The sequence below is a fragment of the Callithrix jacchus genome, chromosome 14, assembly GCF_049354715.1.
Source record: "Callithrix jacchus isolate 240 chromosome 14, calJac240_pri, whole genome shotgun sequence".
Taxonomy (NCBI): Eukaryota; Metazoa; Chordata; class Mammalia; order Primates; family Cebidae; genus Callithrix; species Callithrix jacchus.
In genome coordinates this window covers 11,339,703-11,353,100 of record NC_133515.1, presented here as the reverse complement: position 1 = coordinate 11,353,100, position 13,398 = coordinate 11,339,703, and the positions used below count along the sequence as shown (strand labels likewise).

The following is a 13,398-nucleotide window of genomic DNA, read 5'->3' as shown; positions in this document are numbered from 1 at the left end:
ACAGAGTGAGACCCTGTCTTAAAAATAAATAGATAAATGGCATTGCCCACTTTATGGGGACTAACTTGGAGGTTTCTGATGGAAGAAAGACTAAATAGCACACGGGAGGATTTCAAGAGAAAGCGAGCTGGGCTTAAAAAGCCATCAGGTGCAGTGGCTCATGCCTGTAATCCCAGCACTTGGGAGGCCAAGGCAGCTGGATTGCTTGAGCTCAGGAGTTTGAGACCAGCCTGGGCAATATGGTGAAACCCTTGTCTTGATGAAAAATATAAAAATTTAACTTGGCATAGTGGTGAGCATCCATAGTCCCAGCGGGAGAGAAGGGCAGGAGGCTAACTTGAGTCTAGGAGGTTGAGGCTACAGTGAGCTGAGATTGTACCTCTGCACTCCAGCCTGGGCCACAGAATGAGGCCCTGACTGAAAAAAAAAAAAAGAGAAAAAGAGAAGGGAGAAAGGAAGGAGGGAAGGAGGGAGAAAAGGAAGGAGGGAAGGAAGAAGGGAGAGAAGGAGGGAAGGAAGGGAGGAAGGGAGGGTGGGAGGGAGGAGGGAAAGAAGGAAGGAAGGACGGTCCATCAGGGCCAACAAGCACTGATGTGAGAACAGAGCTGCACCTGCCTCATAGGCAAGTCTTTGTTTTTAACTCCCAATCCCCCTCCTTGATGAGCTGAGATAGGAGGCCCAGCAAGGAGGAAAAGAAAAAAGGATCCAACCACATCTGCCTCACCCACCTCAGCCCTCATGTCCTAAAGCAGATAGCAGGAGAGAGGAGAAGATGTCAACTCTAATAATGTTTGACAGTTTGATTATCACACTGACATGTTAATTACCAAAGAGAGATCATTCCTATGACTGAAAGTAACTGGTGATCTATTACTTGAAAGTGAACATGAATATGAACAGGAAATCCCCCTATCCTCTACCCCAAACTTAGATTTTTCTTCAGGAGCCAGAACGAATCCACAGAGGAGGTTGCAAAGATTGCTTTCTGCTTGTACCACAGATCAGCTCACTATTACAGCATAACAAACTAATCCTTCATGGCTTAAAACAACCACCATCTATGTATTATTCCTTGCCAGTCCACAGTTCGCTTGGGTGGCTGGTTCTGCTGTTCTGGGCTGGACTCAACAAATCTCAGCTGGGCTCACTCATCCCTTCAAGGTTCCTGACAGGTGTGTAGGGGGTTGGCTAGTCTAGGATGGCCTCAGCTGTCCTCCATGTGGTTCCCACATCCCTTCAAAGAACAGTTCATGCATGTTCTTATGGCAGAAGGGAGTCCAAGAGAGCAGCTGTGGAAACACACAAGCATGTTTTCACACCTCCTTTTGCATCAAATGTGTTTTTTTTTTTTAACATCAAGGACACATTTATTCTAATGGAATAAAACAGACACACACAAAAGACCAAGTACATGTTTTTAAAAAATGACTACATGTTTTGCCTGGCCCTATTTTTGCTATTTGGACCATACTTTTTTTTGAGACAGAGTTTCGCTATTGTTACCCAGGCTGGAGTGCAATGGCACGATCTCGGCTCACTGCAACCTCCGCCTTCTGGGTTCAAGCAATTCTCCTGCCTCAGCCTCCCGAGTAGCTGGGACTACAGGCGTGCACCACCATGCCCAGCTAATTTTTGTATTTTTAGTAGAGACGGGGTTTCACCTTGTTGACCAGGATGGTCTTCATCTCTTGACCTTGTGATCCACCCACCTCGGCCTCCCAAAGTGCTGGGATTATAGGCATGAGCCACCGCGCCCGGCTGGACCATACTTTTAAGCGAATTGATCTTACATACATGTTAAGTCTGATTTATCTCCCCACATTTTTAAACACTAAATGAAGCTTCTCACAATTTCTAATTATAAGCAAAAGACTGAAAACAATATGGGAAACAAAATTTAAAAACAAAAGTTGAGTAAAAGGTGCCCCCTCTATGGCTCATCTCAAAGAAACACTTTTACTCGGAGAGGCAAACATTTCTGATCTAGGAGTAAGCTTCCCACTCACTCTGTAGGACCTGTTCACTCTGCAGAAAGACCTGCAAGTCTTTCTGGTCTCAATTGCAAAGTATGTGAAAATGTGTACAAACTATATAAAAGCTAAATATCAGAACAGGGCTAACTGAAACCAAAATTGTGTGCTGGTCTAAATATACATTTTTAGCTTCTTCCTTTTTAAAAAGTATCTTTATTTCAGATGATATTTTAAAATAACTTACATTTTTAGTGTGCTTTATAGTCAATGACTGTAAAGTTGAAACTCAAATGAGTCGGTTTAAAATGTTTACGTCTTATTTAATTCTATCGAAATTTTCATCACCTACTACTTTACATAACCAGGTTATTCATGAGGTAAGTTTCAGCTTAAAAACAAAACAACCACAAAGAACCATTTCAAGAGTACACAAATCATAATGCCAGCTGGACACAGTGGCTCATGCCTATAGTCCCAGCACTTTGGGAGGCTGAGGTGGATGGATCACTTGAGGTCATGAGTTCAAGACCAGCCTGGCCAACATGGTAAAACCCCATCTCTACTAAAACTGCAAAAATCAGCCAGGCATGGTGGCAGGTAGCTGCAATCCCAGCCACTCAGAGGCTGAGGCAGAACTGCTCAAACCCAAGAGGCACAGGTTGGAGTGAGCTGTGATTGTGCCACTGCACTCCAGCCTGGGTGACAAGTGCGAGACTTCATCTCAAAAAAATAAAAATAAAAATTTAAAATTTGAAAACAAAAAAATCATAATGCCCACCTCTTATTCGGAGTATACAACTTTAAACTACTGCGTATGATGTAAAATAAAAGCAAGTACTTTTTGTACTTTTTTTTGAGACAGTGTCTCGCTCTGTTGCCAGACTGGAGTGCAGTATCGTGATCTTGGCTCACTGCAACCTCTGCCTCCCAGATCCGAGCGATTCTCCTGCCTCAGGTTCCCAAGCAGCGGGGACCACAGGTGCATGCCACCATGCCCAGCTAATTCTTTGTATTTTTAGCAGAGATGGGATTTCACCATTTTGGCCAGGATGGTCTCAATCGCCTGATCTCGTGAACTCCCAACATGCTGGGATTACAGGCATGAGCCACCACGCCCGGCCCTTTTTGTACTTTATAATCAAATTATGCTGGGAAATATAGGGCAAAAAAAACCTGGCAAAATTTCTTTTTGGTAGCAAGACAATGCAATAATGAATCTAAATGAAACATAAGATCAGTGTTTACAATTTCTAACTTCTAAACATACATACACTTATCCAAAACATATTTTGGTTGCAAATTGGATTGACTGATTATAGCCTTATAGCTAGCTAACAGCTTTTCAAAACATGTATAGCTAGCTAACAATTCTCTAAAATATGTGTATGTTACACTAAATGATCTCTGCTAAAAATCAATTGTATATAAATGGGTCTACTGAAGTAGGACTTTCATGATACTGTCTTAAAAAGTATGAAAGGGTGACAACAATATTATTACTATTAATAAATGTTACAGAAGAAAGTATTGCTGTACTTTTCCTCATAAACACCATCAAACTTTGTTGCAGTTACAGAAAGTACAACCAAGTCACTTTTCCTCTTACTGAATTTCATTGTTCCACATTTGTAGTTTTTATTCAGCAGCGAATTCTTAAAATCTTTTCTGTAAGAATTCTAAGTATTTAAATGTGTTGCTTTACATTATACCACCCTGTTTTGCCCTTCTTGTTTCCCAAATACACACAGAAATATATTTTTTTCAAAAATGAAATAATATGCCCACATCAAAAGATAAAGCCTACAAAAAGTTCCAGAGCTAAAAAAAGATTATTCATATGGCACAAAGTGATCTCCTACTAGTCCAAAGTTCAAAAACATTTTAGTGAAGTCCATTTATATATTATTTTGTTTGCTTTTCAATGGAATACTACATTTACTGAGGCCAAATCACATTATTTTTAGTTCTTGGAGTCAACAAGCATACACAAATGTTCTTCAGCACAGTTATTAAAAATAGGAGACCAAGTTGACTGTGCCAAAGAGATAACATTCAGTTGGATTTTGTAGCGTTAACAGAAAGAAAATTAGAGAAGGGATTAACTTGGTTGGTTTCCATAGCTTGATAGACCAAAAACAAAAGAACTACCACAACAACAAACAGCAAAATTTTTATCCATACGGGAATGGAGCGTCCCTTTTTTGTCTTTTCTGACTTGACATCTGCCAAGAGAACATACTTAGAAACATATTTAGATGAAAAAGACTCCTCCATCCTGAAATCACTGAGTTCTAATTGCCGGCCTGCAGCCCCTTTGATTGGTCTGCGGTAACTAGCACTAATTCCTGCTGGTGTAGATGCTTCATAGGGGAACATTTCCTTAAGAATATCCCTTTCTACTCTTCTTTCCTCTGTTTTTTCTCCCACTTCAGCTCTTGTCAATGGTATCTTTGATGCTCTTCAGGATATGTCTGAGAATTCAGTGATTGGCAGAATAGGAGATGCATGCTTGAAACTTCCAGTCACCCTATTGACAACTAAGGATTCGTTGCTTGAAGCCATTATAGTTTCAGCTGTGAAACTATAGCTGAAATTACTGCACCATCTATACGAAAATGTGCTGAAGTTTCCACCCTTTTCCTTGGAGTTCTTCTTGACCCTCTTGTAGATTCCCTAGTTAATGTCTGCAGAGGTCCGCCTTTTGAAGATCCACTTGTCCATTCAATCTGTTATTCCAGTTTGAGAATAGCTCTGGTTGTGCTCAACTCTTCTTTGCTGGAGTCTTTGCTCTGCCCTTTAGTGGTTCTCTCTTCTCAAGCTTGAGCTCTATTTTAGAGTCTTCTTCATTGTCACTGTATCTGTCAGAATCGTTACTTCCATTCTGCCTTGTACTTTCTGATGAAAAAGAAACTGTTGGCAGAGGAGTAAAAGATCTTGATTCTGTTCCTTGTTCCCTCAGTTTCAAAAGCTTTTTCTCATATAGCTTCCTGGTTGTTCCCACAATAGGACCAGGATTCACTCCGTATTGTCGGGGTCCGGCACGTCTGCCGGGGGACTACCGACCTGCGGGAGTCCCCGAGACGGCCAACGTAGATGTCTCGTTCAACCTGAGAGAGAGAGTGCGCGGAAAAGAAAGAATATAGAAAAGTAGAGTCTGGAGGGCTGCGTGAAGATTATGGCCAAAACGTAGCAAATTTATTTTTGTGGGTTACAGCTTTTATACCTTTTTTCTTGTTTACATTTACCTTATCTCAGCAGAAAGAAAGAAAGGGGTAGACAGAAAGGAAACAGAAACTCCATAAAATAGTTATCAGGGGCTTGTGATATCCTGCTCAGAAGGCACTTTAAGGGGGCTAGTGGTAGTAGTTTACATTTCAAAGATTTTACATTTCAAAGATACAATGGCGCCCTTAAGGTGGCTGGTTAAACCTGTTTTTCACCAGGAGCTAAAACAAAGGCTTGGCTCCAGGGAAAATATGGGCAGAGGTCTCTGCTCCTCTTAGGCATCTCAATTGCAGCAAGTTTATTGCTTACACAGAGACTGAAGGGGGACATGGAAGCAGACAGCACAATGTCCTCATAAACTGCAGGCCTTTGCTTTGCATTCTGTTGTTGCTTTTAGTGAGTCAGCTCACGGCCCTGTCTCACTCGACAGCCCTCGAGGTGAGGAAATGCAGTACAGGTCCAGCAGCCAAACTGGGGCAAGTCAACTAGCTGTCTGGAGCCCTTGGCGCGAACACCACACCGTATTTCACAAGCTGATCCAAAAGGTCTTCATTAGTTAGCTCTGTTACATCCAGATCATCTTTATCATCTTGCCTGGGTTTATCAGTTTTCTTTGTGGCTTTAGCCCGGTTCCCGCCCGCGGCGCCGGCCCCAGAGCCGAGGACCGAGGTGGGCTCGCGCTCCTCGTCACTGGAGAAGTCCGGGGACCCCTTGCTGTTGGCGCCAGCGTTGCGCGCCATCAGGTGCTGCAGGTAGAGCTGGACGTGCACGTCTTTGCGCTGCTCCCTGGCCTGCAGCGTTACATTGTTAGCAACCAACTCACTCTTCAACTTCTCTTTAGTCAGGACCAAGGGGTCTTTCAGGAACTCCGGCATCTCGGGGATCTGCGAAGCCCCCTCCCCGCAGTCTTCGCTGTCGCCGCCCACGCCGGCGCGCTCGCTCCTGGTCGGGGACCGCGGTGTTGCCTCCGAGCCTACACGGGAGGACCGCCGGGGAGAGGAGCAAAAACTCACGGACACAAGGCCAAGCCAGACCCAAACACAAAAGCCCCCGGAGCCGAACTACGGACCTAGTGCGGCCAAGCTGGAAGCCCGCACCAACCCCAGCCCACACACTACAGGCAGGAGGCGAGCAGCCTGCTTCGCCCACGCCCCAAGAACGCGCGCCGCCATTGGCGGGCGACGAAAGGAAGCCTCAAGTGTGGTCTTGTCCCACTGACCAAAGCAAGTCATGTTGCCAAGCCCAGGGTTAGCAAGGCAAGGTTCTCCTAATGGATATGGGTGCAGGGAGGGGTCAAAGAACTGGAGTTGTCAACCTCGTCACTCTACCACCTTCCTTATCCAGTTCAACTCACTCGAAATAACATCTAAATCATTATCCCAATAGCTCCGTTCACAAGTGGAAATGACCTGCTCAGGGTCCTCAAGTAGCAGTGAGATCCTGGTCATCTAAAGATTCCACAGTCAATCGCCCCCATCAGTTGTGACATTATTACAGCACTGTCCTCCATGCAACCCAACTGGATAGGAAACAAATGCATAGAGTTAATATTATTTACTGAATCAGTAATTTGAAAAAGGAATAATAATGAGAACCTGTACAGATATCCCTGTGGGGCACACTACTGGTTGCCAATATGGTGAGTACAGAAAGAGGCACATCACATTTCTCTTCACAGTAATAATAGCTGCACCAACATATATCTTGGAACATAAATGTTCACTCATGATGATAAGTTGGAAGCCCACTAACATGCTGGCAGCAGACAGATTTTTCAGAAACGCATATCTGATAAAAAATGTACAGTAATATATTCCAAAATTAAGTATTTTTCATGTATTTTTTCTTCTACCAGGTGCTCTTTGGCACTTGGAATTGTAGGGGTAGAAACCTGTGATACCTTTCCTCACCCATCATTAAGGTCATGGCCAACACTCCTGTATCAAAAAAAAAAAATAAGAAAAGCATAGCAAATGCATTTAATATTTGATCAAATTATTAGGCCATTCTCACACTGCTACAGAGAAATACCTGAGACTGGGTGATTTATAAAGAAAAGAGGTTTAATTGGCTCATGGTTCCACAGGCTGTACAGGAAGCATGGTGGCATCTGCTTGGCTTCTGGGGAGGCCTCAGGAAACTTACAATCATGGCAGAAGGTGAAGGGGAACAGACAGGTCTAACACAGCCAGAGCAGGAGGAAGTGGGCAGGATAGGTGCTATACACTTTTAAATGACGAGATCTCATGAGAACTCACTCACTATCAGGAGAGTAACACCAAGGGGGATATCCACCTCCGTGATCCAATCACCTCCCAGCAGGCCCCACCTCCAATGCTGGAGATTACATTTCCACATGAGATTTGGGCAGGGACACAGATCCAAACCATATCATTAAAGTTTTATGTAATGCGGAAGCCTAAACAAATACTCAACGACTCAGGGAAAACTGTCCATTTTCATGCTTAGGTGCAGTGAAGAATGAACAACAATGAAGAAAGTGACTGGATGAAAAGTGAATGATCTAATGGTAGTAGACTGAGTGGGAAAGCCCAGCAAGGCCTGTCTATTCAGATTCTTCTTTCTCCTTCTGTGTGTCATTCCCTTCCCCAAGTGTAGGTCAGGACCCTTTCTGGAATGAGGTCTCATGACCAACTCACAGACAAGGTGGGTCCAAGAATCTTTTTATGGCAAGCTCCTATACAGAAAGGCAGAGGGGTTTAGAGTCATATTTCTAGGCTTTATGACTGGCTTTGAAGGAGAGGGGTTCTAATTTCTATGATCCATCTTTGGGAAGAGAAATTCTAGTTCGTGTGGCCTGCCTTGTGGGAGAGAAGGGAGCAGAAGAAAGAAGGGTAGGAAAAGGCCAGAAAGAGATTTTGCTTCCGAGGCTCTTCCACTATCCTTTACTTCAAAGTACTAGCATGTCAAAGCATTATACTCTAGGCATCATTTTCTGAGCCCCATCAGTATCAACCATGAATAAAACAGACAAATCTCTGCTCTCATTAAGCTTATGTTCCTGGTACAGGAAGACTGACACTGAACTAATCAGCAAAAAAAGCAAAATATCTTAAGTAGATAGAAGTGTTATAGTGAAAATTCACTATGGGATGGGATTGCTGCTGCTGCTCTTTTTTTTTTTTTTTTTTGGACAGAGTCTTGCTCTGTCACCTAGGCTGCAGTGCAGTGGCACGATCCGAGTAGCTGGAATTACAGGTGCATGCCACTATGCTCAGCTAATTTTTGTATTTTTTAGTAGAGATGGGGTTTTGCATGATGGCCAGGCTGGTCTTGAACTCCTGACCTCAGGTCATCCGCCCACCTCAGCCTCCCAATGTGTTGGGACTATACATGTGAGCCACTGCACCCAGCTGGATGCTGCTTCTTATAGGGCATTCAAGCAAGATCTCTTTCACAAAGTGTAATTTGAAAAGAGACCTGAAGAAAATAGGAGAAAGGAAAGGTGTTAGAGTTTCATAAAAAGGAGAATGAATCAGAGAAGTAGGAGAGAACTACCAAGCAGTGCTGATGCCCCTTTAAAGTTAATGGCCATAAATCTGAAGTGATTAAGGAATTTAAAAATCATCTATATACTCTATATATACAATGTATATATATTTAAAATCACATATGTACATATAAATAATATATACTGTATATATAAAATAATATATATTATACATGTATACTTATATATACAGACTTTAGATTTATGGCCATTAACTAAATTATACATATTTATGATTTTAAGTCCCTTAATCACTTCAATAGATATAGTATATATAATATATTGATAAAAGAAATTAAAGGCAACACAAGTAAGTACAAAAACATCCCATATTTATGAATCAGAAGACTTAATTTTGTTAAATTGTTATTACTACGCAAAGGAATATATAAATTCAATTCAATCCCTATCAAAATCCATATAGTGGCTACAGGCAGAGGCTCACACCTAGTGTGGCCAAGGTAGGAGGATCGTTTGAGACCAGGAATTCAAGACCAGCCTGGACAACATAGCAAGACCCCATTTCTACAAAAAAATTTTTAAAAATTAGCCATGCAAGATGCGATGTGTCTATCTGTAGTCCTATCTACTCCAGAGGCTAAGGAGACAGGATTGCTTGAGCACAGAAGTTTGAGGTTACAGCGAACTATGATCATTACCACTTCACTCCAGCTTGGGCAACAGAGTAAAACTCTGTCTCTAAAACAAACAAAGAACAGTTAAAAAAAAAAAAAACCTGCAATGATATCACCTTACACCCATTAGAATGGACATTATAAAAAATAAAAACAGGCTGGGCGCGGTGGCTCATGCCTATAATCCCAGCACCTTGGGAGGCCAACTCAGGTGGATCACGAGGTCAAGAGATTGAGACCATCCTGGTCAACATGGTGAAACCCCGTCTCTACTAAAAATACAAAAATTAGCTGGGCATGGTGGTGCGTGCCTGTAGTCCCAGCTACTCGGGAGGCTGAGGCAGGAGAATTGCTTGAACCCAGGAGGCGGAGGTTGCAGTGAGCCGAGATTGCGCCATTGCACTCCACTCTCGGTAACAAGAGCAAAACTCCATCTCAAAATAAATAAATAAATAAATAAATAAATAAATAAAAATAAAAACAGGGATCTTCCGGGTCCACTGGCAAGGTCACTGAATAGGAATAGCTCCAGTCTTCAGCTCCCAGCGAGATTGACGCAGAAGGCAGGTGATTTCTGCATTTCCAAGTGAGGTACCCGGTTCATCTCATTGGGACTGGTTGGACAGTGGGTGCAGCCCCTGGAGGGCTAGCCCAAGCAGGGTGGGGCATCACCTTACCCGGGAAGCACAAGGGGTCAGGGGAGTTCCCTTCTCTGGCCAAGGGAAGACTTGAGAGACTGTAGTGGTAAGAACAGTGCATTCTAGCCCAGATACTGCGCTTTTCCCACAGTCTTCACAACTGGCAGACCAGGAGATTCCCTTTGGTGCCTATGCCACCAGGGCCCTGGGTTTCAAGCACAAAACTGGGAGGTCATTTGGGCAGACACCAAGCTAGCTTCAGGAGTTTGTTTTCATACCCCGATGGCACCTGGAACACCAGAAAGATGGGACCATTCATTCCCCTGGAAAGGAGCTGAAGCCAGGGAGCCAAGTCACCTGGCTCAGTGGGTCCCGCCCCCACAGAGCCCAGTAAGTTGAGATACACTGGCTTGATATTCTTACTGCCAGCACAGCACTCTGAGGTTGACCTGGGACACCTGAGCTTGGTGGGCGGACGGGCATCCACCATTGCTGAGGCTTGAGTAGGCGGTTTTACCCTCACAGTGTAAACAAAGCCACTGGGAAGTTTGAAGTGGATGAAGCCCACCACAGCTCAGCAAGGCCTCAGTGACCAGACTGCCTCTCTAGATTCCTCCTCTCTGGGCAGGGAATCTCTGAAAAAAAGGCAGGAGCCCCAGTCAGGGCCTTATAGATAAAACTCCCATCTCCCTGGTACAGAGCATCTGGGGGAAGGGGCAGCTGAGGGTGCAACCTCAGCAGACTCCCTTCCTGACAGCTCTGAAGGGAGCAGTGGATCTCTCAGCACAGTTTGAGGTTTGGTAAGATACAGACTGCCTCCTCAAGTGGGTCCCTGCCCCCTTGTATCCTAACTGGGAGACACGTCATACAGGAGAGCTCTGGCTGGCATCTGGTGGGTGCCCCTCTGGGATAAAGCTTCCAGAGGAAGCAACAGGCAACAATCTTAGATGTTCTGCAGCATTCACTGGTGATACCCAGGTAAAGAGGGTCTGGAGTGGACCTCCAGCAAACTCCAGCAGACCCGGAGCAGAGGGGCCTAACTGTTAAAGGAAAACTAACAAACAGAAAAGAATAATAACAGCATTAATAGAATTGGATCAGGCCCATTCAGAGACCTGATCTGAAGGTCACCAACACAAAAGACCAACAGTAGATAAATCCACGAAGATGGGGAGAAACCAGTGCAAAAAGCCTGAAAATTCCAAAAACCAGAATGCTTCTTCTCCTCCAAAGGGTCAAAACTCCTTGCCAGCAAGGGAACAAAACTGGATGGAGAATGAATTTGATGAATTGACAGAAGTAGGCTTCAGAAGGTGGGTAATAACAAACTCTTTCAAGCTAAAGGAGCATGTTCTCACCCAATGCAAGGAAGCTAAGGACCTTGAAAAAAGGTTAGATGAATTGCTAACTGGAATAACCTGTTTAGAGAAGATCATAAATGACCTGATGGCACTGAAAAACACAGTACAAGAAGTTCATGAAGCATACACAAGTATCAGTAGCCAAACTGATCAAGTGGAAGAAAGGATATCAGAGATCGAAGATCAACTCAATGGTGAGAAGATAAGATTAGAGAAAAGAGAGTGAAAAGAAATGAACAAAGCCTCCAAGAAATATGGAACTATGTGAAAAGACCAAATCTACATTTGATTGGTGTATCTGAAAGTGATGGGGAGAATGGAACCGAGTTGGAAAACACTCTTCAGGATATTATGCAGGGGAACTTCCCCAAACTAGCAAGGCAGGACAACATTCAAATTCAGGAAATACAGAGAACACCACAAAGATACTCCTTGAGAAGAGCAACCCCAAAACACATAATCATCAGATTCATCAAGGTTGAAATGAATGAAAAATGTTAAGGGCAGGCATAGAGAAAGGTCAGGTTACCTACAAAGTGAAGCCCATCAGACTAACAGTGGGTATCTCTGCAGAAACCCTACAAGCCAGAAGAGAATCGGGGCCAATATTCAACACTCTTTTTTTTTTTTTCTGAGACCAAGTTTCACTCTTGTTACCCAGGCTGGAGTGCAATGGTGCGATCTCGGCTCACTGCAACCTCTGCCTCCTGGATTCAGGCAATTCTCCTGCCTCAGCCTCCTGAGTAGCTGGGATTACAGGCACACGCCACCATGCCCAGCTAATTTTTTGCATTTTTAGTAGAGATGGGGTTTCACCATGTTGACCAGGAGGGTCTTGATCTCTTGACCTCGTGATCCACCTGCCTCGGCCTCCCAAAGTGCTAGGATCACAGGCTTGAGCCACCGCGCCCGGCCCTTCAACACTCTTAAAGAAAAGAATTTCAACTCAGAATTTGATATCCAGCCAAACTAAACTTCATAATCAAAGGAGAAATGAAATCCTTTACAGACAAGCAAATGCTGAAAGATTTTGTCACCACCAGGCCTGCCTTACAAGGGCTCCTGAAGGAAGCACTAAGCATGGTAAAACAACAACAACTGGTACCAGCCACTGCAAAAACATACCAAATTGTAAAGACCAATGATGCTATAAAGAATCTGCATCAACTAATGGGCAAAATAACCAGCTAGCATCATAATGACAGGATCAAATTCACACATAATAATATTAACCTTAAATGCAAACGGGCTAAATGCTCCAATTAAAAGACACAGACTGGCAAATTGGATAAAGAGTCAAGACCCATCATTGTGCTGTGTTCAGGAAACCCACCTTACATGCAAGGACACACATAGGCTCAAAACGAAGGGATGGAGGAATGTTTACTAAGCAAATAGAAAGCAAAAAAAGCAGGGATTGTAATCCTAGTCTCTGATAAAACAGACTTTAAACCAACAAAGATAGATCAAAAGAGACAAAGAAGGGCATTACATAATGATAAAGGGATCAATGCAACAGGAAGAGCTAACTATCCTAAATATATATGCACCCAATACAGAAGCACCCAGATCCATAAAGCAAGTTATTAGAGATCTACAAAGAGACTTAGACTCCCACACAATAATTGTGAGAGACTTTAACATCTCACTGTCAATATGAGACATATCAACAAGACAAAATCGACAAGGATATCCGGGACTTGAACTCAGCTCTGGACCGAGTGGACCTAGTAGATATTTACAGAACTCTCCACCCCAAATCAATAGAATATACATTCTTCTCAGCACCACATTGCACTTATTCTAAAATTGACCACATAATTGGAAGTAAAATACTCATCAGCAAATGCAAAAGAACGGAAATTATAACAATCAGTCTCTCAAACCAGAGTGCAATCAAATTAGAACTCAGGATCAAGAAACTCACTCAAAACCACACAACTACATGGAAACTGAACAACCTGCTTCTGAATGACTACTGGGTAACTAGCAAAATTAAGGCAGGAATAAAGTTGTTCTTTGAAACCAATGAGAACAAAGACACAATGTGCCAGA

General features: G+C 43.3%; 1 pseudogene; it reads right to left on the bottom strand.

The window, feature by feature from the left end:
• Positions 1 to 3,714: 3,714 nt before the first annotated feature.
• Positions 3,715 to 6,097, bottom strand: LOC100414084 (lamina-associated polypeptide 2, isoforms beta/gamma-like; annotated as a pseudogene).
• Between the last annotated feature and the right edge of the window lie 7,301 nt (positions 6,098 to 13,398).